This window comes from Armigeres subalbatus, chromosome 2 (genome assembly GCF_024139115.2).
Source record: "Armigeres subalbatus isolate Guangzhou_Male chromosome 2, GZ_Asu_2, whole genome shotgun sequence".
NCBI classification, from domain to species: Eukaryota; Metazoa; Arthropoda; class Insecta; order Diptera; family Culicidae; genus Armigeres; species Armigeres subalbatus.
The window spans coordinates 86,976,131-87,000,046 of record NC_085140.1 but is presented as its reverse complement, the minus strand read 5'-3'; the positions used below and the strand labels follow the sequence as shown (position 1 = coordinate 87,000,046).

The window sequence follows — 23,916 nt, the reverse complement described above, 5'->3', positions numbered from 1 at the left end:
TATCTTGAAATTACGCTTTCAAGTCTCTTGAAAGAAGAATTGGGTGCCTTGTGAAGGGAAGCTTCCGAGCCTTTTGAAAGGAGGCTTCCGTGCCTCTTGAATGGATTCTTCCGATCCTGTCGAAGTGAGGCTTCCGAGCATCTCGAAAAAAGGCTTCAAAGCCTCTTGAAAGGCGGAGGAGGCTTCTGAGCTTTTTAAAAAGAGACTTCTGAACCTCTTGAAAATAAGCTTCCAAGCCTCTTGAAATAAGAATTCCGATCCTTCTAAAGGGAAGTTTCCAAACCTCTTGAAAGTAGGCATTTGCGCGTTTGGAAAAGAGGCTTCCGAGTTTCTTGGAAAAAGGCTCCCGAGCCACTCGAAGGGAGCCTTCCGAGCCTCTGGAAAGGCAACTTTCATGCCTCTCGAAAGGAGAACTCTGACCCTCTTGTAAGTAGCCTACCGTGTCTTTTGAAGAGGCTTCCAAGCCATTTGAAGGGAGGCTTCCGAGGCTCTTGAAGAGAGGCGTCCGAGACTCTTCAAGGGCGGCTTTCGAGCCACTTAAAAGAAGGCTTCTGAGCCTTTTGAAAGGACGCCTCTTAGCATGAGCATGAGCATGATTGACCGCCCACGGTAGCTACTCCGTTATTGCCAGGTCAGCTGTAATTACACAGAGAACCAACAGATGAACTTTGGGACTAACATCATCTTCAATGTAAGAACTGGTGACCCAAAAATAAGCAATACTAGCGCCGGCCATGTCCGAATGCAGGCCAATTGGGGAATAGGTAGGAAATTGTTGACGTGATACTCGCTTTAATAGAAGCCGACGAGTCATCTGCACTTTCACTAGAGATCACTGGGATGTTGGATATATGGGATAGGGAGTGTGGCAGTTGATCGATGAAAACATTACTTTTTTTTAAAGGCCGCACAAAGCAGAACAAAATTTCGGTGATCGGCTGATCGTTCTGCTTACCGCACAAAGCAGAATAAAACTATGATGACCGGGCGATCGTTCTGCTTACTGCTTACACGTCTGGATCGAAGGTCTGATGTTTTGGTTGTGTTTTCGTAGTAAAGATGCAGTCTCTTTTCAACTGCTTTTCGTTTATGGAACTGTCAGGGTGGAACGCACCTATATTTTTCCTTCTCGTGATTTTCCTTATGGTTGTAAGTGCGGAATTTTCAATGTTGGCTACGTAACAAACTGCGGTAGAGGAATATAAATGCCAATACACAACACGAACAAATCTGCACTGAACTGATTGTTTCACTTTCAAATTTACTCGTCCACACAGCAGAATCAGATATTTTGATAACCGCGCGAGCGTACTGTGTCCAACACAAAATACGAACACACTTGCACTCTTTACGATTTATCAACTTATATTTATTGTTTATGACGCTCTTCAACAATATCTAAAAACTATTTCGATATTTGAATCATAAGTGATGTAAATTATGCATAAAAAGATTAGCACATAGTAGAAAACGAACAGAGTTGATAGGAAAGAATAGAAACGTAGATTTGTATATGAAGCAGAAATGATGAAAAAATGATAGCCATATGAATATGTTCTATGATAATTCAATAAATGGGCGACATTCATAACTACAGTTCAAATAGATCACAAGAGACCATGTACAACAATATTAGTTTGATCTCACCAAATCATAGCTGAGGCCCGATTAAAACCGTTGACCACTATCCTTCAAAAATGGCTTTGTAGTTTTCTGGATGAAACAGGTAAAATGTGGAAGAGTATGCATCATCGCTCCGAACGCCAAACCGTCAAGCAGTTGTCTTTACTTCTCTACACTAGGGTATAATGGCATCCAAGTTCTCATTACAGCGGACACCTCGAATAATCGTCCAACCGTCGTAGATAGGGGGAACAGCAGTTGTTCGTCACAAATTGCTTTCTTTGTAAGTCACTTTGAATCTCACTATTGTGTCGCCAGCACTAAATTGTATTCCGACTTCCGACGTTTTACTTCCGAACTTACTTCCGACATCATGAACGTCAAAACAAAATTTGAATTTGCCACCAAAACATTGTCGGAAGAGTGTTCGGAAGTGTGAATATCGACTTCCAAACCTCAATTTGGTGCCAGCGACGTTGTCAGCGACAAAACAAGCTCGATTTTATGAAAGATAACACCATGCAGTGCTGCATATTTATTTTATTTTTCCGTGTAAATCTCGTCGGAAGTGGGCCTTGCTGCCAGTTCATCAGCGTCATTTAAACAGTTTTGGTCTAAATACACAATAAAATATAAATTCTAGAAATTTCTTCCTTTTTTCACCAAATTTTGAGAGAATAATTAACTGCTGCGAAAAACAAATCAACCTTTCGGAATCAAAGCACACTTCGATCTCTCTCTTGAAAGGACGCCTCTTAGCATTTGGAAAGTAGGCTTCCAAATCGCTTGAAGGTACGCTTCCGAGTCTTTTGATAGGAGGCTACAGAGCCTCTTGAAAAGAGGATTCCGAGCCATTCGAAGGGAAGTTTCCGAGCCATTTTGAAAGGCTGCTTCCGAATTTCTATAAAGGAATATTCGAGCTGCTTGCATGAAGGCTTCCGAGAAGCGTAGAAGGATGCTTCGAACTCTCTGGCTACGAAGCAACTGAGCGTTTCGGAAAAAAAGCCTTCATGCCTTTCAAATGGCAGCTTCCGTACCTTCAGAATTTAGATTTTAGTTTAGAAGAATGTTGATAACATATTATTCAATACAGCCGCGATTCGCTGGTTGGGCCACGACCTCGACCCAACTCACGAATTTAATTTTTAAGTTGGGCCAACTGACAGCCATTTGAACACGTGCATATCGACTTGAACATCACAAATGATGTCCAGTGACGCCCAATCCCGTTTTCCGTGTTTACATTGAATTTTGACGTACGGTTGCTTTTTAGTTGAGCCATGGCCCAACCAGCGGAGGCCCAACTAAAAAGTGACCCAAGTATTAAAATCCCAACCAGCGAATCCCGACTGTATTTTGTTTGGAATAGGTAGATTGCATTGAAGATTTCTATAATTTGTTCATTCAGCGTTTTGTTCTTTTGATCATTTGTCGCACAGCCCTTTTATATACTGTGCTGGTTTTGGAGGGCAGGATTCAATAGGCTTTGATGTACTAATCGCCATGCATATTATGTACAAGATAAAGTTCTGAAATAAAAAAAAATATACAATTGACCTTTCCCGTCAAAATTTTGTATCTCAGTCGATTCTTGTTTAGAATTTTAAAAATACTTAGAGGCATCAAAAAATATGGGTTCTTTGGGAAAAATCACCTAAATAATGTAAAGAATCGATAGAGCAAATAAAAAAAAATGACGAGAAACACAACTATCAAAACTTTATCAATAAGTTTTGATTGGAATTGTAATACATTCGCCATTACGCTTTATTCTTTGAGGTAAATAAAAAAGCCAAGACCATAGAGCCAAAGGACCAGCGAAGGTACCCCCTGGGGTACATGTACCCCAGGTTGAGAACTGCTGATCTACCATAAGATTTTCTTTGTCTATAAAAGAAGCAGTGTTGTGCGCGAGTCCTTAGGGATGAATGGCTGTCTGGTTTAACACTCCTTAAAAAACGAAAGAAACTACAGAAAGAAACCCTGCTTTGCCCGGGAGTTATAAATGTCACAATGAACTATTTGCAGCACCGCACTCTAGATCAATTTTTTGCTTTTGTTTTGTTTTCTCAACAACTGACCTAAAATTGTGTTCTTTTTACATTTCCCCGTTAAATTCACCAACTTTTTGTATATACAAACCTTGCGAATCTCAAAACGAATCGATTAGGGAAAAAATCTTGCAAATCGGTCAACCCGTTCGCAAGTTAAATCGTCAGGAAGGAAATCTCAACTCATTTTTATTATATGGAAGAAGATGCCTAGCTCTGTGACCGGCGATGCCAAATTGCTTCAACATTAATTCCGTAGATTCCTGGTCCTATTTGGCGCTCATCAACAATCCTTGTTCACAAGACATTACACGACAGATGTCTAACTTTTCTCGTGCGTTCTATTTTAATAGTTAGAAATAAATTAAGCCGATACAAATATTTAAAAAATAAGTTCTTCGTCGGATTTTGCCAAAAAATATTGCATTGAGAAGGCAACAATGAAATTTCCTGAAAGTTTGTAGTAGTAGCTTGCTCATAACAATCGTCGACATAACTGAGCAATGAAATATGTGTATGTGTATTGCGCGCCAAAATATTGTGAATCTAGCACCTCCACGGGAGTCCTCATCGTTATTCTTATAATAGCGCTCCTTCCCGAGTGCTATTTTAGGATAGCGCCCCATCTTCCCACCGGTGGTTTCTATTTTAGTCGTCCGGTCGTTGCTAAAAGAAGTCATCTTTTTTTTTCAATGGCTCTACATTTCAACTAGAACTGGGCTAGATGCTCAACTTAGTATTTTATTAGCATTTCCTTAGTTATTAATTGAAAGTTTTTCTATGCCCGCTTTTGCATGAGTATGTATTTTGTGTAACAAGCACAATGGATACACTATGCCCACTCAAAAACAACCTTTATCGAATCGGGAATAGAACTCGCCATCTCCGGAGGGCAACTGGGATTAATTCTACGCTTTTGCTTGCACAGCTAACTGAAGACCCGTCATAGTACTTAAATATATAATATCAAGTTTTTTTTTTATATTTTTCCGAGTCATTCCTTCTGGATTTCCTTCCTACTGGAAATTCACCTCGAAACAACTCCCGAAATAAATTATAGGGCAGATTATAGGACAAGTCCAATAAAAAAAATCCAAGAGATTCTGAAATAAATCCTTAAACTATTCTGGGGGATGGGCTAAAGATGCTTAAAGGAACTCAATGCATGTTTACATAAAGAAGCCACGAAATTGGTGCCGTATTCCTTTCTTTTGCGATGAGATCACAGATTTTCTGCATTTTTTATCAATACTAAAGTGACGTTTCACAGAATAGCAACCCTGTATAGAAATTTAGCCACCCAGTATGGGGCGCTAAATGTGGAAACTCACGGCTAATTTCGAGTTGCGTTCTCATTTTACATTCCCGTTTAGATACTACCGGTGTAGAAGTGGGTCGCTATATAGGGCCCGGAAATAGCGATACGGACCCAGATGGGGACTCCCGTGGAGGTGCTCTAAAACCGCCAAATTAACTAGCATCAGTAATACTCCTTGAGACTCGTTTCCCAAGCGACATACAGTTTGTCATCCGCGCGCAGTTTGAGCCAACCTAAGTCAAAATAAAATAAATAAGTGTCATAGAGTCCAATAAATTATTCCATCTTATTCATACATAAAGAACAAGTTACGTGGAAGTCAGTTATAGTGTCGTCATTTCGTCGTCAAGAAGTGCTATTCATGGCAAAGCGAGCCGACAATGATCCGAACCAAGTCACCACCCTTATATGCGTCAACAATACACTTCGCTAACCTTATTTACTTACACAAAAAATAGCCGGAGACGAGAATTGAGCCATCCACCAAGCCTAGCGCTATTCGACTGGCACGCTAGCCATCTGGACTATACACACGCTTAATGCAAAGAATGTCGAAAAACCCGAGTAAACGAAAATAGCTCAATAATATCAAATGTTGATAAGGTAGCAAAATGAGATATTAACCTGTTTGATATAAGAGATAAAAGATTAGACGACTATATCAAAATTTTGCACTGAAATATTAGGAGATCAAGTATTGCTATTTGTAATAAGTGATCAATGTCATGTGCCATTAATTTGTTTTTATCCATAGCATATCTTGATATTAAATGATATTTCGGTGCAAATTTTTGATATTGTTGCCTGTTCTTTTATCTCCTATATCAATCAAGTTTATATCAGGTTTTGTTATTCTGTTCATGGCTTCTGCCCGGGAAGATAAAGCCCACCATGAATTCGTCGATAATGATGGCACTTTGGCTGAGTACAAGAAGCTTGCTGATTGGCCGCCTAATAGGGAAGCAGAAAAGACTTAAAATTAAGTATGAAAGAAAAGTGTAATCGCGAGCAGAGCTTTCAGTTTTTTTTCTACCATCACGATAGATACATCTTTATATGAAAAGATCGCTCTCTTATTATTTGGACTGAGCCGAAACAAACAGCCTTTTTCAAGGCGGGGAAGGGCCGTCTGGCCGAATACCGTTTATCCTAATGCCATGTGGCCGGAAGTGGTTTGGCTGTATATACCATTTGGCCGAATAGACCATAAGGAAGAAGGTCATTTGTCTGAAAGGGTCATTTGACCGAATAGGCCATTATCCCGAAAAAGTAATTTGGTCGAAAAGGTAATTTGGCCGAATACAGTCTCCATGAGCCGATGTTCTTCAACTCGATATCGACTCATGGAAGCAAGTTATGCCGTACTAAAAATATTTCTAAAAAATCATTTCCTCGATATTTCCATGAGTCGACGATCCCTTCAATATCCACTCATGGAGACAAGGCTGGCATACTCCTCAGAGTAGTCGAAATGTGTGTGTCTATCGCACTCCTCAAAAAGACCGGAGAGAGAGTGTCTCGATTATCGATCATTTTTTCTCTTTCTCAACACAGTGAGGCTTCTCTGTGCTTTAACTCTGCAGCGAATGCATTTGTCAGGCACGAAGAGTTGAGGATAAATGATGAAATAAACACACCGTGTTCCTCAATGAGTTATGCTAGAACGCTGAATCGAACAGATCGGAAGTAAACACTGCTAAAGGTAAACGTATTTGTTAGTAATATTTAGGTAAAATAAGATAGTAATAAATAATTTTTGCTTTGCTGGCTTTTATGCTGTCTGTGGTAAAACATATTCAGAAGCTTTTGTATTACTAGCATTATTACTCTCCACCTGTCGCTTTAAAATATGTTAATGGCGATTTCTAAATACTTTTTTCATCAGGTTATCTTGGTGAATGTGTAGGTTCTAGAATTGCAACAAAAAAAGAAAACATTGAACTCATGTAAAGTTTCATTAATTCCGTTTCAGTGCCATATGTATTTCTTTTTGATGATAACATCATGCGGAAAAAAAACTCTATCACTGGTTTTTGTTTGTTGGTCATCGAAACACTGATTTTTTAACCGTCACCTTAGATGAAGTTATTTCGTTGTCTACAACCATCAAAATAATGTAAACGGCCGTACGAAAGTTTTTATACAGTTTCATTGCAAAACACTTTCCATTTTGCACAATACTATGAAAAATCGTTTTTCAAAAGATCCATCAATTACGCCAAGCAACTATTAAACATTTCCAATTATCCTTTCGCCTATTTTATACATATGTTTTTGCATGGGGCTCCAAACTTCATTGAAATGCCGCCTCTCTAAGTGAGACATAGTTGATTGATTTTTCAAAGCGAAATATTTTTGATCTTCAAAGTATTTCAATGAGTTTCAACGTCACTCTCTGTGGTATGTATTTAAATCTCCTCATTGTGCACAGTGTGTGAGGAAATGCCTGCTATGTTTGACTGTAGGTCATTTGGCCGAATAAGTCATTTGGCGGAATAGGTCATTGGGCCGAAAGTCATTTGGCCGAAAGGGTCATATAGCCGAATAGGCCATTTGCCGGAATAAATCATTTAGCCAAATAGGTCATTTGGCCGAATAGCCATTTAGCCGAGAAGGTCATTTTTCTCCGAAAAGTTCATTTTTTCGAATAGGTCATTTGGCCGAATAGCCATACAGCCGAATAAGATATTTGGCCAAATAGGACATTAGACTGAACAGATCATTAGACTGCATAGGTAATTAGACCGAACATGTCATTTGGCCAAATAGGTCAGTTGGAAAGTGAAAAATGAGGCGTGAAAAATGAGACGTTTCACTGCTCACTCCTTATTTCTCACTTCTCATTGTAAAAAGTAAGAAGCGCGAGTAGTGACCCAGTCAACACAAGATCGTATATGATGCCGTATAAGATGCTAAAGTGGAGGCGATATAGGAACTACCCCATATAACATGTGCGTATATCGCCTCTACTTTAGCATCTTATGTTGCATTATATACGATTTTGTGTTGCTGGGGAGACGACTTACTACCCACTACGCACTACTCACTTATCCCAGAAGTTGGAAATAAGTAGTGAGAAGTGAGACGTCTCACTTTTAACACCTCATTTCTCACTTTTCAAATGACCTATTCGGCCAAATGACATGTTCGATCAAATTACCTATTCGGCCAAATGTCATATTCGGCCAAATGTCATATTCATATTCATGTCATATAATATATATCAAAATTGAGCGCAAATTTCAGTGTTTTGGTTATAAATGTCATGAATTTTACTCTTTTGCGAATATTTCATCATCACAATCATTTCTTTCGCAATGAACGATAATAGAATGTTTATAAAACCGTGTTTTCTAGAGCGAGTGCCTTGAATTGAGCACTTTTATGGTTATTCCAAAACTAAGAATGCAAAATTTTAACAGAAAACAAATTTTGATATCAAATTACGCTTTTATTGAATGAGTTCAACGAATTGACCACTTTTGCAGATGCTCCGGATTTGGTCACTGGAATGGTCACTAAGGTCCATGAGAACATATTTCGACAAATATTCCTTGCTTAAAAAACGGCAACAACAAGTTCTGGAAAAAATGCGCTCCTCTAGAATTAGTTCCACGAATTGACCTTTGGTGGCCACTCTGGTCCAAGGGAACGGGTCCTGCTCAGAGATCAAAAATAAAAGCAATTTGAAAAATTTGCTCTCTTTTGTGATGAGATACAGTGTACTCTCCTTAACTCGATGTAAGTCGACACCTCACTTGCTAGATATTCTCTAAATCGAAGTAATTACCCAAAGCATTTTCACCTCGCTAACTCGATGTTGCCAGAACCAGTTTAGATGGACAAAATATATGATGTCGGGCCATTTGGCCGAATGCCGTCGAATGTCGTTTGGCCGAAAAGTTAAAAAAAAACTTATGAGTAGTGAAAAGTGAGTAGTAAGAATTGCATTTCGCACTATGAGAAAAAAGACGTGAGAAATAGGAAGTGAATAGAGATTTGAAAATGAGAAGTGAGAAGTGAATAGTGAAAAGTGAGAGGTGAGAAGTTGAAAGTAAAAAAAAATAAAAGTGATTAGTTAGAAATGAAAAGGGAGAAGTGAAAAGTGAATAGCGAAAGGTAAAAAGAGAGAAGTAAGAAGAAGCGAGAAGTGATTAGTGAAAAATGAGAAGAAATAAATGAGAAATTCGAAATAAAAATTGAAGAGTGAGATATGAGGAGCGAAAAGTGCAAAGTGAGAAGTGTGAAGTGAATAGTGAAAAGTGAGAGGTGAGAAGTTGAAAGTAAAATCATAAAAGTGATTAGTTAGAAATGAAAAGGGAGAAGGGAAAAGTGAATAGCGAAAGGTAAAAAGTGAGAAGTAAGAAGAAGCTAGAAGTGATTAGTGAAAAATGAGATGTAATAAATGAGAAATTAGAAATAAAAATTGAAGAGTGAGATATGAGGATCAAAAAGTGTAAAGTGAATAGTCAGAATTGAGAAGGGAGAGGTTCGAAGCGAGAAGTGAGTAGGGAGAAATGAGAAGCGAACAGTAAGAAGATTGGACTGGGAAATGAGATGTAAAAAGTGAGAACCAAGGAATGAGAAGTGAAAAGTTAGGTGAAAATTGAATATTTTCAGCCTAATACTTATTCCTTCCAATGTCATTCTCCCTTTTTCCCCTTATTTTTTGTTTTTCTTTTTCTTTAATTTTTATTCGTGCTTTCCCTTTCTTCCTCTAAATTTGTTCTTCTTCTCCTTCTTCTTACTCCATTCATCGGCCTTTCTCCTTCATTTCTTCGTTTTCCTTATTCTTCCTTTTTTCTTTTTCTTTCTTTTTTATTGTTTCTTTTCCATTCTTTTTTCTTCTTCTTTCTTTTTTCTTATATTGTCTTCATTCTGTCTTTTATCTCACTATTCACTTCTCACTTATGAACATGCCACTTTCTACATCCCAATTATCATATCTCACTTCTCATCTCTTGCTTCTTATTTCACTATTCACTTCCAACTTCTCACTTTACAACTAACACATCTCACTTCTCACCATTAACTTGTCACTTCTCATTTCTTATTCTCACTACTTACTTCTCAAGACTCACTTCTGACCACTCTGTACTCACTCCAAATATCTCATTTCACACTTATAAATTCTCACTTTTCACTATTCACTTCGAATATCTCACTTCTCACTTCACTTAATAAGGAAACCAATTTTAACCATTCGGCCAAAAGGCGTTCGACTAAATTACCCATTCGTCCAAACTCCAAATAACATTCTGCCAAATGACCCTAAACATATTTCTACATGTTATGAAAACTTTTTGATATTTTGGAAAAAAATATAAATGTTCTCTATTTCGATACATCCCTAATTCGATGATCCCTTCAATTTCGAGTAAGAAATAGTTCAATATCAATGAATTTATCACTTTTACGGATGGCAGCCAAGGCCCATTAAAATGGTGTGTTCTCTTTCACAACTGTTTCGGATCTTCTGGAGGGACACCTTCAGATAACCAGGAAATATTGTGAACCATGAGAATGGGCAATGCCCACATTTTTTTGTGATTATAGCTACAAAAAATTATTTACACAGTATTTTTTAAATCACAGTATTTTGTTTTATTAAAATATTTCTTCGGAACCAGAATAGCCAAACTTTAGTATAGAACCACTAACGTGGAATTTCAGCGGGTGAATCTTATAACAAATATGGACCGGCGTAAGGAATTACAGATCAGTAGTTTGCCAGATTTTGAACAGTGGCGAGCCTAAAAACATCGGAGGCGGTGTATTGCTAAACATTATCAGCGGTGGCTGTGCACATCTCTGTTCCTTCTTGCTAAATGACCATGTCGGCAAAACAATATTTTTGGTCAAATGACCTATTCGGTCAAATGACCATTTCGGCCATACGCATTTTAGGCCGTTTGACCTGTTCGTCCAAAGAGCATTTTCGGCCAAATGGATTTTTCGGCCAAATGACCTGTTCGGGCAAACAACATTTTCGGTCACATGACCTGTTCGTCTAAACGATTCTTTCTGCCAAACGACAATTTCGACCAAATGACGCTATTCGACCAATCGAATTTTATGAATTAAAAAGAACAGCTCGCCGGTCGTATGTTCCCCTTCGGTCATATGTCACACTCGTCGGAACCGGTTTTCGGCCAAACGACGCTTCCCCATTTATTTCTAATTTTATGAATTAAAAAAGGCTTTTTCAGTGACACTGTGAAGATTTGTGTTTTGTTTTACAAGAAAGGAATGCTTTATGTACGATTTGAATAGATAATACAAACCACGAACTAGAGGAAAATTGTCTGTTTTTTGGCATTCAATGCTGCTAAAATTGCATTAATAAACTACTGCAATGATGCTACCAAAATGCACCGATGTCATCAGCCCAAATATCGTTTTACATCTTCTTTGTGGAAAGGTGAAGAGGCCTCCGCCGCCGTCGACTCGACAGCAATGTCTCATCGGATGCAATTCGATTGCGCAGGGTCATCTCCTTGCAGCCTCAGCCATCGCGCGCCGGCACATGAATGTTTTGCCGCGTGATTGTTTCTGTCATTATTCCCATCAGTAGTGTAGGATATCTTGGTGGCCTAACCGTGCCGAGCCGTTGCGTTGTGAGACGTCTGTGAGTTCGGTGCGGCTGCAGGTGACAATGCCGGTAAGATTGCCATCACATCCAGTGAGAATGGTTTCTTTCGGTTCGGAGAACGGGGGCAATGGTTTTGGAATGTGCTTCAGTTTCTTATGTCGGTCGGTGCAGTTGCATCGGTTCGCAAAACATGAGACAGAAGGGGATTGGGGTTTGAAATAAGCAGATTTCTGTTATAAATGCTAAATTGTATCATCTCCATCCGTTGCCGGTGGCTGTGTTGCTTTTGACAGCGATTAGATTGCATTGGTGAATGCAAATGACGTTAGCTGCCTCATAGCGATGTTTAAACAAATTAGTTTCATGTTTTGCAATGAAGGCGTCCGACTTGTTGCTCAAATTCGGATTACATTTCTTGGAAACGTTGTCTAGGTAGAAGGTTCATCGTGGTCATGTTATGCGAAACGTTCAATCTTGGGCTGCATTTTAGAAGAGTATCTAAGTATATTGTTTATGCCCACTGATGAGAAAAATCATAAGAAAAATACAAAAAAAACTGCTCACATTTAAATATCTCTTATACTTTTACACACTATATCTAATTATAATTTCTTTTTTTCTGTCTATTTACAGGTAATCCAAACGTCTACTATTGTTACAGGATCACCTCCCGCAGTGTAAAAATAGAAAACCGTGACGTCTTTTCACATGTTTCACTCGTCAAAAAGCAAAAACATGGCTAAAAGCCCAAGCAGAAAGTGAATTTCTTTCCATCACTGACTGGAAGCCCTCTAATTGAAATCGGACAAGCGTCAATTGATGCGCGGTGTGTCGATATCTTCACTGTGCAGAAGCATTCCGTAAGTGCACTTATTTCCCCCCGTCCGTTGTCCATTTGCAGGTTTCTAATGTACGAATCGTGTCATTGTGGAGCAAAACATGTGCTGCGCCGCGTTTGTTTTTTCAACAATTTCACTCTTGATGCAATATGGATCCATTATTTAATTAAAAAAAATATTACAATCTTCATCTCCAAAAGGAACTTTTGATGAATATAAATTTTGGATTGTCAATTGTCTTGTTTCAAACATACTTCCATTCAACCATTCACATCATCCAAATCTATCCGAGCTCAGAAGCATTTATGAGGCAGTTGACCCAACGCCATTCGAATTGATCCTCTTATCAACCAAAACCTATTTCATAATGATCCCACAACCGTCACTGATAAGAATTCGTCTCGCGGTCAAATTTGAGGAACGCGATCGTTCAAAACAACCTCGCTTTGTGTTGAACTTCCCGAGCAGTCAGTCAGTGCTATGTAGGGAAAAAAGGCCTCGGTCAAAGTCGCCAAGACGAAACCCCCACCGAGAGCACTCTATTCAATATTCAAACATCGCTGCCGCCGGACAGCTCTAATTCCTGCCAGTTGTCCAACCACAACAATAACCACACTCTCCACAGCTCTATGGCCCGGACCCGGGCGATAAGCGATCGAACTATGAATGAACTATTTTCGAATCGCACCGCACCGACCGACCGGCGATCATCAGCTCATTAGCCTCTCTCCTCGCGGCTATCCACCTTCGGCTTTTACAACAAGTTACAACGCCTTCGATCGTTCCTCCTCAGTCAGAGAATGTTGTACACAAAACCACCAAAACATATTTATTGCATTGCATCGCATCGCAATGGTGATGGTCGGTGGCTTCGGCCGTGTCCATCCGGTTCAACTGCCAACGTAAGCGCAACGAGTGGATGGATGGATGGATGCATGGATGGAGCGTTCCGAAGCAACAACAACAAGTCCGTCAGTGGTCTTCTTTTCGCCGCTTATCAGTTGTCCACGTTATCGAACCACGAACACAAAATCGCCCCCACAAACACATTCGCGGTTTAAAACACGGTTGGGCACAGAGGCAGTTTTTGCGACTCAGAGAACAGTAAATTAATTGATTACCGACTGTGATCAAAATTTTCATATCTGAGGGTGGGTTATTCCCGTAAGCACATCTCAACACCACTAATTAATAATTAGTAATTACTCCAAGTCCATATTGTTGAAGTAAAGTTGTTCAAGACCATTCTGGATTAACAATCTTAGTGTCTACATCAATAAGGATTTATAATTTTCGATCTTACTTCAATTGGATTTCAAGATTCCTAAAAACAAAACAAAATCCGAATGTTAAAACGTGAAAATTTATGCACATTCAGGCCACAGTGGAAGAGAGTTATCGTGCGAGGACCGAATCTGGCCTGACTGTGCAGCTCTAATCTCCACAATGAGCAGAAAATGTTTAAAAACCGTTGTTAGCTCTGCCACCGCTTGCCCCCTCCACCACAATTTCATGTTCGCCAAACAGCTCATAAAACTGATAAGCGAGCTCCGCCACCTTATAAATACCTACCGAAGAAGTCTTTCTTCAAATAGCTGTAATTGCATTTTTTGTTTTGTTTTACAATCAATTTCAGTTCGGGCACAGTTATTTCGTGCTGCTGGTGCGGCTGGCTCTTCATTAGACCCGCGGGCAGCCGCAGCAGCACAAACAAACAACCAATTCCGATTGGGCGTGCGTCTCATCTTTCTGCCGATTGGCATGTTGTGTGGCATTTTCAGTTTAAGTTGTTGGTTTTACTTTTACTTAAATCATTCGTTTTTACTTTTTTTACGTTTTGCTGGCCATACAGGAAGGGTTGACCACCATTGCCACCAGTTTCAGTAGTAGAAATTATATTAACAAATTTTGAGGAGGCTTAAAATGTTCCGTTCGGTGTTACAGTATGTGTCAAACTTACCAATTTTTACATCAAAGGTTTCTAATAATATCTTCTCGAATATTTTCCGTTAGCAGCAGATTTTTCATTAGCGAGTTGAAGACAATTTTGTTGACGATAGATATGGAATAACTTTCCTTTAGCCAAGTAATAGGAAAGGAAGAGAAGGGCCTTACTCACTTAATACTTGATGGGCTTCGCTCTTCGTTGAACCTACTCCGAATGTAGTATCCTTCTTCACTGGACTCTATCCTGGACCAATCGCTTTTTGTCACCCTGAACGTTTAGCGCCCTCAGGTCCTCTTCAACAGCAAAAAGCCATCGCGTAGTCGGCCTTTCACGAAACCAATGGCCTCTTCCGGGTTCTCTACAAAATATTGTCTTCGCTTGACGTTCTTCCGGCATACGACCAACGTGTCCATTCCATCGTATTTAGTCTGCGGTGTTGTATAAGCTTAACAATATCCAGCCCTTTATACGCCTGGCACAGCTCGTGATTAATGCGACGCCGTATTACTAGTTTTATTGTAGTCATTCTTCTGGATGATTGTCAAGCAAATGAACAAGACACCAATCTACAGAGAGAAATCAACGATGGATAATAATGAGCCTCCCATCAGGCTGCATGTGGCTCCACTGTCTAGTAATCCACGGATGGTTCTATTTGTCATGGTTACGTCTGCATATGGTCTGTTATCTCCTGACGATGTATCGAATACGATGGATGCTATGTTGCGGAAATGTTTAGTTTGTTGAAGGGAAGGAATTTTCGCAGTAACCAGAGTTTCAGCCCCCTTCATTGAGCAAACCCCGGATGAACGTTTCCCGAATCCGTGGTTCGATCAGGTAAAGCTTGTGCTAGCCTAGTGAAACAGTCTGGACAATTCCGCGATATTACTCCTTTCTTTCCACAACGATAACAGAATACATAAGTCTTCGGATTTCTACAGTTTGGAAATGTATGACCTTGTTGCTCACACTGCCAACAAGATATGGTGGGAGGTGGTCGTGATGCTGGTTGCGTGGATGATCTTGATTGCCATACGTTACTTCCAATGGCATTGACTTCTTGCAATCTATCTTCAGTTCTGGATGTGTCGAGAATATTTGTTTCCTCTTGTTCAAATTGTGGTGCTGGGAATAAAGGTTCCTCGTTAGATTCTACATCCTCTTCTAACAAATTTACTTGTTGGGGATTTGTTTGTGGAGTACGATTCCATGAATATCCAAGGGTCGGTGTTCTAATTGTCCTCTGTGGTGCGTTACCTCCCTGCGTTGTGCCAGAGAGCCGTGGAATTTGTGACGACCGACTGCGTTGAGAGTATGTACGAGCTTCATCGTAATCCTTGCAAACTCGAATTAGTTCCTCCACTGTTTCCACTCTTGACGCTGATGCTATCGCTGCGAATTCCGGGCTTAGGTTGGACTTCATTATATAGAAGCGATCTTGATTTAAAAGTGGCGGTTCGACCACTTCAAACAGTGCCATGACATCCCGGTAGTATTTGATGAAGGGTTCGTCCAGACCCTGGAGCCGCCAGTACAAGTCACGCTTCATGTGTTGGGAGTAAGCGTGAGGAAGAAATTCTGTCTTTATCTCCCTTTTGAAGTGCTCCCATGACGGGCAGTTGTGATATGAACGGATGTACCATTCCAATGCACGTCCTCTTAGAAGGTGTTTGACTCCCCGAAGTAGCGATGCCTCGTCTACCCCTTCCGTATCTGGATAGGTTTTAACTCGGTTCAAAAAAACAGCTAACTGCATAGCGTTGGTTTCTCCACCATACGAAAAGGGCCATTTATGAATTGGCTGAGTCGAGCGATATTGTTGTTGTGTATAGTTGGCTGGATTACGTCCTGGATCTCCTCTGCTCTGCAAAAGGTAGCGTATTACCTCATCCCGAACGTCTACGGGTTCAATGCTAGCAAATCGAGGAGCCTGAGCGTTAGCCGGATTCTGTATGGTTGGTGTTGGAAATGCTGGAATGAATACTGGCGTGTTTTCACTTCGATTCTGCTGGTTGTGTTGAGAACTTTCCAGCGGGAAGCTTGGTAGATGAAGACTTTTCTCGTTTGGTGAGCTCGCTGCCTGTGGTGCTTTAGCACTGATTTGTTGTTGTTCGTTACGCCCCGGTTGTAGATTAGCTTTCCGCAGCCGTGAAGCTAGCACCTCCACATCCGGTAGTATTGGGGCATCTCCCATTGCTTTCAATATTGGAGGACTTAGCAGCGTCACGCTGTTGAAAAAATCTACGATTCTCTGAAGTGCTGTTTCAATGTATTCCTCAAGTTTCCGTACGTATGATGCGAACTCTTGGTCGTTGATCATAGCTACCCTACCTCTATAGTGCAACAGTTTGCTTCTGCATATCGCCAACTCTGTTGAACTCTCTTTCTCCAGTGCTTTGATTAGACGATCGTAGACGATTTGTAGTTTCTTTTGACAGATGTCCACGTGCTCGGCTTGGCTTATTACATGGTCCGCTGTTTCTGGAACTTCCAAGGTTGAACGTTCGATTTCGTTGATTGTGCGCAATTTGCCAGTCTTCTCTCTTCTTGTTTTGCAGCTACGGGGGTCCTGTTTCCTTAGTTGGATCTCGTAATCCAGTTCATCATCCGAGAGATGAAGAATATCCATGGTAATGACACTACACGACTCACTTAAGACTATCACAGAAGTTGACTGATATTGATTGCCACCAAAAAGACAAATAGTGGGTTTTTTAGTTGGGCGCTAATATTACTAGTTTTATTGTAGTCATTCTTCTGCATGATTGTCAAGCAAATGAACAAGACACCAATCTACAGAGAGAAAAGCCATTGAGTGAACGAGACCTGTTGCTCTGATTGTTCGTGCCCGGCTAAGCAAATTTTCTGTTTGTGAGGTGCTCGGGCAGTCAATGTGGATTGAATGAATTTAGTTGTGTGGCAATTAATGTCTAGTAGTGTTGGGGTTTTAGCTTATACATCTTCTATTCACAGCTCATGAACGGTTGATCTTAATCTCTACTTATAACTAAAGGTACCTCTTGATGACGACGGATGCACTTTCGATGCGACGAACGGGGCCCCGCCGATGACGTTGACTTCGTTCTCGCCGATTCTCTGACCGCGAACTGGAATCACTGAGCGGAAAACGTTCTCAGACCGCCCGCTGGGCGCTTAATTTCGAACGCACCAATGGTGCCAATTTCGTCCTATTAGCTGTTGACGACTTGCGATCGCGCTGCTGTAGTCACATGCACTGCTACCGTACACCGACCTACTGCACGCTGCCTCAGACGATGTACGTTCAGTCACTAACTTGAGATGTTGCATGCGGACTGCCTTGGATGAATCTTCGGTATTTGGAGGTCGTGTGGAGGAGATTGATTTTGCTGGGCCTGAATTGCTGACGAGATTGGCGGAGAGCGGAGGAATGCTGCAAAATATTTGGGGCCAAGATGGCTGCTGGATCGACCGAACGCCTCGGAACGTGAATGGTGTTCTGCAAAGCGACTCATATAAGAAGGCCCTGAAAGTAACATTCCACCGTGAGGGAAGGGTGTAAACTAGGCTTCAATAATCGGTTTTACCTCTTTGCGAGAGCCTTCCCGTTTCGATGTGATCGACTTTGTCGTGGCAACTCCGGCTAGATCCAAATCTAAGTGGAAAAGGATCTTAGTTTGCGCGTCTTTGCGAGCATAATATGTTGCATTACCTTACTTGCCAAAAACCTCCTTGCGGTTTCCCCGGTGTCTCGTTTTGACAATTCTGTGAGATGATTTCTCACTGGGCCTGTGAAGGGGAAACTCTATTATACGATGCATGTGTGATTTTCCCACCAGAGGAATTACCTTGTTCGTACGAGTTGAATTGGTCACTACTCGCTATTTTGGACCAGAATCTTATGAGATTCCTACCGCTCGCTCACGTGGCACTTCGTTGCTGCCCGGAATCCACGAGCTCTGCGGAGCTGTTCCAGCGAACGTCCAATCTGGCCTAACCACAACACACTTCTCCCACCGGAAATCGTTTCATTTCCATCTGTTGCGATTGTCAAGAAAATCCCAGATCTCTTTTCCGTTTCAAGCGTCGTTCATTCAACTGTCCCATGCAGCAGCGATTATGCACGGTAGACTAATTCTCGCCTGCACGGAAATCAAGTTTTTTCCTTATCGGTGTACTTTTTCGATGTGATCCGTAACAGCCGTCAGATATCGTTCTCCTGTTTACCGCCGAGTATCGTCCGCAGCACCTGATGCTCAAACACTCTATCCGATCAGCCTCCTTTAACGTCCATATCCATGCGGGTAACATCATTATCGCACGTCACTAATGTTGCAAAATACACACATTCTTCTACCACAGGCCTGCCCAACCTTTTCAATTCACTGGCTAATTTTCAGATTGACTACTTACTGATGGGCCAGCTAATATTCGGTCCTTTTATTTATACATTTTCAAAACATCCAAAGTAAAATACATTTTTTTTTCAGAATGGCATTTAGTTTTACAAAACTACAAATTTTTTTAAAAAGAAAACCTCAACACGATATTATTGCGTTCGAATAATCTTTTTTTGTGCTTACTTTCTTTTTCTTTTCACGTAACAAGACATGGAATTATTGACTTTTTTTCCAATACTCGACGCATATTGATTTCACAATCGGTGATCGAGTTGCACAAGCAGATAATGAAGATCAACAATTACTTTTCACTGCTTTCATTCTTGACAAGAGTTGTTCACACAGCTATGTACTTCTGAAGAGATGAAATATCTCACAATAGATGTGTCGTTCTGAAATTTAAATTTGAGCTGGTTGTTGTATTTAAGGTCAATTATCTCCATTTGAAACATTTCAATTTAACTTTTGTGGTTGATTAACAATTGATTAACAAATTAACGAATTCCTTTAATTTTCATAAGTGTCACAACAACAGTGTTCTTTTCCGTCATTGCCGGAGGTCCATTAATTGTTAAGCCTTAAGTTTTCAAGGTCTTACAGGTCTTACCAGCTTTCCCCAGGTCGATACCGGTAGTCGTTTCCTTCATTAGATCAAAGCTGCTAATTCCATTTTTACATCAAGTATTTTAATTGTTTGTGACCAGGTAGAATCAGAAGCAGGTGGTCTTTTCACGTAACGTAGTTTTCAAATATTATGTGAGAACTTTAAATATTCACCGTGCTTCACGAGAAACTAATACTACTGAAGGAGCTTTTTGCTTTAGAACACACGATATCACCAACAGCCGATATGCATTCCCTAACAAGTTCTCCGTCCTGGAAAGGTTTCATCCGTATTGCCAAAATCTCATTAACAGCAAAACTGGCCCGTGCTGCATTATTCGACTCCGTGCTTGACCAGATTTTAATGTAATGTGCTACGCTACAGTATTGGTTTACAGTACTTATTTAAAAATAATAGGAAGGAGCATATCGAGTCAGGTAGAAAAGCTTTCGAGCCAATAAATAAGTTTTATTTTCACACTCCGCGGGCCACAAAAGATGGAGCCAAGGGCTGCTTCCGGCCCGCGGGCCGTACGTTGGACAGCCCTTTTCTACTATTTCAAATATTTTACCATTCAGCACCACTAAGGGGCTGTCCATATACCATGTGGACAGTTTAGGAGGGAGGGGGCGTATGGCGAATGTCCACGATTAATACAAACTTTTGAGAATTTATATGAGCAGTTGTCCACGCTGGGGGAGGGGATATATTAAACTGACCAAAACCTGTCCACGTGGTATATGGACAGCCCCTAATGAACACACGTTGATTGCCAGCGATCATGCACTTCGTTTTGCTGGTATTGATCGTGGGTCTAATTATCGCTGTCTCCCTTTCAAAAGGCAATCAATCCTGATAATATCAATATTTCAAGTCTTTCAAGAACATAAAACGAAAACAGTGCTTCATTCAAACGGGCTCTAAATGTGCATTAATAAGACAATAACGCGCGCATTCAATGTGTTTCGCCTGATAAGCGATAGCACATTCCATCACGGTTTTTTTTAAATGTATTTTAAGGATAAGCATCCCGGAATCATAAATCAAATTTTTATTATTCTAGCTTTGATGTGTCATGTCTGCGTGGAATAATGACAATGACAGTTGTGCGTGGCTTCTGTTTTGAATGGGGTGCTGTTGAAGACACGAGTGCATTCGGTTTGCATGTTGTTTTTGTTTCTAGTGCATGTTGTTTTTTCTACGTGGTTTTTCAAAAGTCCAGGAACACATGGAAACAGCTAAAATCCATTTTAGATTATGTCGTTATGCGTTATACGTAGTTTACATGGAACGTATCTTCCGTATAAAAACTGCCTATTGTATATTTCACACACTCCGGCTCGATAGAAATTACGCGTTTTACAAGTGCACGATTCATCAAGCGCTAAATATGCTATTTCACTGCCTGTGACGAGTGTCAAAAAATAACTGATGAAAAATGATATGCAAATTTTGCCGAAGAAAACTACGAAAACCCGTGCCAATGGAAACCCGTCATGTACATGTTCGTTCGTAAAGGCCATATGTACGATATACCACTCAGTTTTGCCTAAACCAGATGTTCTGGAGTTGTGATCAATCGGTCTACCAGGTCAACTGCGCTTGATAGCTATCTTAAATCGAACAGTCATGTCCATTAAAGTTCGTAGAGCCCATGCGTATGATTTTCAGCTCAGATATACCAAAATCAGATGTTTTAGGTTCTCCAAACTGTTCTGGAGTTTAAATCATTTGGTTTATCAGGTCAAGCGCGCTCGATAGCTATCCGAAATCGACCAGTCATGCCCATGCAAATCTTTAGAGCCCAAGAGTATGATTTGCGGCTCAGATATACTCAAATCAGATGTTCTAGGATCTCCAATGTGTTCTGAAGTTTAGAGCAAATTGGTCTACCAGGTCAACTGTGCTCAATACCTATCCGAAATCGACCAGTCAAGTTTATACAAGTCCGTAGAGCCCACGGGTATGATTTACAGCTCAGATATACCCAAACCAGATATTCTAGGTTCTCCAAACTATTCTGCAGTTTGGATCAATGCGTCTACCAGGTCATTTGCGCTCGATAGCTATCCGAAATAGACCAGTCATATCCATATAAGTCCGTAGAGCCCACAAGTAGGTTTTGCAGCTCAGATATACCCAAACCAAGTGTTCTAGGCTGTTCAAATCTTTAGAACCCAAGCGTATGATTTGCAGCTCAGATATACCCAAACCATATGTTCTAGGCTCTCCAATCTGTTCTGGAGTTTGGATCAATTTGTCAATTGGTGTCAGTTTCTTACAGTCAGTACGATAACGAAGGAAATGTTTGCATATGGTTACTAAATAGTAGAAATGTGCAACGTCATCACAACGATACTGATGCTACCAGAAACCTGTTATTCCGCTGGGCCAAAATTTCTCACGTCGTTTAAATCTTAAGTTTGATTTATCAAGTGTCTTGTATTGTTGTAGTCCAGCATAAAATATTCAAAAAATACATTTACGGATAATCTTCTATTTCAAACTTCAAATTAACTAATATTCAAAGCGTAGATCTGTCACGGGAAGTTCCACGAGAAGTGAATCCGAATTTCCACAGGAAGTTCATTCGAATTTCCACGAGAAACTCATCCAAGATTCCACAGGAAATTCATTCAAACATCAACGGGAAATTTTGAAATCGCATTTTTTATTTGAAATCGCACGGAAAATTAAGACGCATTTAAACGGGAAATTCATCCGAATTCCCACGAAAAGTACATCCGAATCTCCACAATAACATTCATCCGGATTTCCACGCGATACACGTAAAAACCATCCTTATTTTCACAAGTAATACATCCGATTTTTCACGGGAAATCCATCCATGTTTCCACAAGGAATTCATCCTCATTTATATGAGAAAAGGAAATCTATGGAAAAGGAAAAATAAATCTCAGGAAATTCATCCGCACTTTGGCAGAAAGGTCATCAGAATATCAACAAGTGATTCATAAAGTTCACGTCTATTCTATTTGCTTTTTCACGGAAAATTCATCCGATTTTTCACGGGAAGTTCTTGCGAGTTACCACGAGATATTCTTCTACATTTCCTCGAAAAAATCATAAATATTTTCATGACACTTTCGTGTAAAATTCATTTTAATTCCTACGAGGAAGTTCTTTAAAAAATCCTGAACATTTTCACGAGACATTCATTTGTTTTCCACGGGAATTTCATCCATACTTCCTCCTGACATTCATTTGGATTTCCACGAGAAGTTCGTTTTAATTTTCACAATAGCTTCTGGCTCTTCAAGTTTATACCTAAGCATTAAGCGCAACAAGCGTGTAAAAGTAAGCACCGTAGTAAATGTACCTAGATAAATTATTATACCTACGCATAGTATAAATAGTGTAAGCTGCGATAATTTTCTTCAAGTTGAGTCAAGTACGAGACACTGAAGACGCCCTACTGTTGGCATTATGCTTCTTCTGGAAATTAGCCTGCATCCTAAAAGCCTTTTGATTATTATGAATGATGAATTTGTTTTCTATATTTCATATTAGAAGTCCATGGTAACCCTAACTTATGACAAAGTAACCAGCTTCATTACAAATTTGCAAGTGAAGAAAGATCGAAAAAAAAGTCGGGTCAAGTACGAGAAACTGAAGACGGCCTTACTGTTGAAGTCGAAATACGTATCTGTAAAGATACAATTAAGTGGTGGAATTTCAATGGGATTGTACAAACTCGTCTTATGACAAGTGACAGAATAAGATATTTGGACGAAAAGTTCATTTGGTCGAAAATGCCGTTTGACCGAAATGGCCGTTGACCGAAAGGGCCATTGTGACATGTCATTTGGCCGAACGGGTTATATGGTAGAAAATGTCGTTTGGCCCTACAGGTCATTTGGCCGAATAGACCGTTTGTCTGAATAGGTCATTTGCCCGAGAATGTCATTTGATCGAATGGGTCATATGGTTTTGACTCCTCATTTCTTACCTCTCACAGCTCACTGTGAAAAGTGGAAGTGAGAAATGCAAAGTTAGAAAAAAAAGATCGATGGAAATGAGAAGTGAGACTTCTGATTTATCTTTTCTCCTTCATTATTTCTCACTTCCACTTTTCACAGTGGGAATTAAGAAGTAAAAATGAGGGGTAAAAAATGTGGCACCTCACTTCTCACTCGTCATTTCTAACTTGTCATTGTGAAAAGTGGAAGTATGAAGTGAGAAAAGATGATTGAGCAGTGAGTAGTGAGACGACTCACTTCTCACTTTTCACTGGATATTCCTTATTTCTCACTTCTAGCTGTGAAATGTGGAGGAGAAATGAGAAGTAAAAACTGATGATTCATGATTTCTCACTCCCTGTGAATTGTGAAGATTGATCAAGAATGAGACGTTTCAATTCCCACTTCTCATTTCTTACTTCTCGCTGTGGAAAGTGGGAGTGAGAAGTAAGAAATGTGGAATAAGAAGTAAGGCGTGAGTAATGAGGAGTGTGAAGTGAGACGTATCACTACTCACTCATTATTTTTCAGTTCTGATTTGTCATTGGGAAAAGCGAAAAATAAGAAACTAGAAGTGAGAAG

At 40.1% G+C, this 23,916-nt stretch overlaps 1 protein-coding gene and 1 long non-coding RNA gene across 6 annotated transcripts in view; one reads left to right on the top strand and one right to left on the bottom strand.

Annotated features, from left to right (window-relative positions):
• LOC134209733 (terminal nucleotidyltransferase 5C) overlaps positions 1-23,916 on the top strand; it is a 288,881-nt gene that overhangs the window by 56,027 nt on the left and 208,938 nt on the right. The window lies entirely within an intron of this gene.
• LOC134214679 (uncharacterized) lies at positions 17,108-18,411 on the bottom strand. Its single transcript, XR_009979874.1, has 4 exons — positions 18,199-18,411; positions 18,063-18,139; positions 17,938-18,005; positions 17,108-17,876 (listed from the first exon to the last, which is right to left on the bottom strand). It is a non-coding gene; the product is annotated as an uncharacterized LOC134214679 (long non-coding RNA).